This window comes from Schistocerca piceifrons, unplaced genomic scaffold, assembly GCF_021461385.2.
Source record: "Schistocerca piceifrons isolate TAMUIC-IGC-003096 unplaced genomic scaffold, iqSchPice1.1 HiC_scaffold_2340, whole genome shotgun sequence".
NCBI lineage: Eukaryota > Metazoa > Arthropoda > Insecta > Orthoptera > Acrididae > Schistocerca > Schistocerca piceifrons.
In genome coordinates this window covers 6044500-6045517 of record NW_025728274.1, presented here as the reverse complement: position 1 = coordinate 6045517, position 1018 = coordinate 6044500, and positions in this window count along the sequence as shown.

Below are 1018 nucleotides of genomic sequence, written 5' to 3'. Positions count from 1 at the left end.
ATTTTCATCATCTTGGGTTGTTAATATTGCACTATGAGTGGTTGAGAAGAAACGGACTCTGATTATAAACCACACAATTGGTCTTCTTAGATCATGTTGGACTTTTAATAAGGTGATATGATTGTATGGAAATACAGAAAAAGGGGAGGGGAAAAGTGTTTTAAATTTACCGTTATCACAGCTGGGCTATTTGCTAATATTACACTCTCATTGCTTGGAAAGAGGAAAGGGAGGAGAGGGCATAAGCCAGATAATTACTCTGTTTTCGTCATCTTGGTATTTTAATATTGCACTGTACTGTACTTTGGTGAAGATGAGAACAGGAGGCCAGAGAGGTGGGTGGAGGTGTGGGGGAAGTGAAGAGGGGAGAGGGGAGGGGTGGGTATTTTAAAAACTACATTGACAGGATGCCTTCTTTCAATAATTCGCTGTGGTTAGTTGGGAAATGAAAGGAGGGGGGCTGCGGTATAATACTTAACTCAGCTAGGTGGATTTTTTAATATCCCAGCAGTTCTTTTTAAATTTCCCAACACTGAAATCTTTAATTTACTTGAATTTACTGCCATCTGCAAACTTTGACTTCTAAATTTTCTGCATTATAGTACGCCGAGAAGCAGGTTTGTTTTGAATTTCCTTCTAACTTTTGTATTTGCTACTGCCTGCCAACTTGGACGTTTTTAAATTTCTCTCCAAACGCGACTACTGCGGCCCATCTATGGTGCCACCGAGCGGCAAAAACTGAAACAATGAGGCATAACATGCATAGAATCACTACTTACAGATGCTCACTGTTGCCATTTTCTAATGTCAGGAAGATAGCAGCAGGTGCAGCATGGCCAGAGCACATAGTATTGGGCAAAACTGACCGTGACCAGCAGTATCAGCATTACAGAAGACAAACCATTTCTAAAATACATTTACGTCATCTTTTGAGTGTTTACTGTTAGTTAATGTGATTCATATTTTGTTCATACAGCTTACATACACAGTGAGCAGCAGTGCTGCATCAGCTACAAAC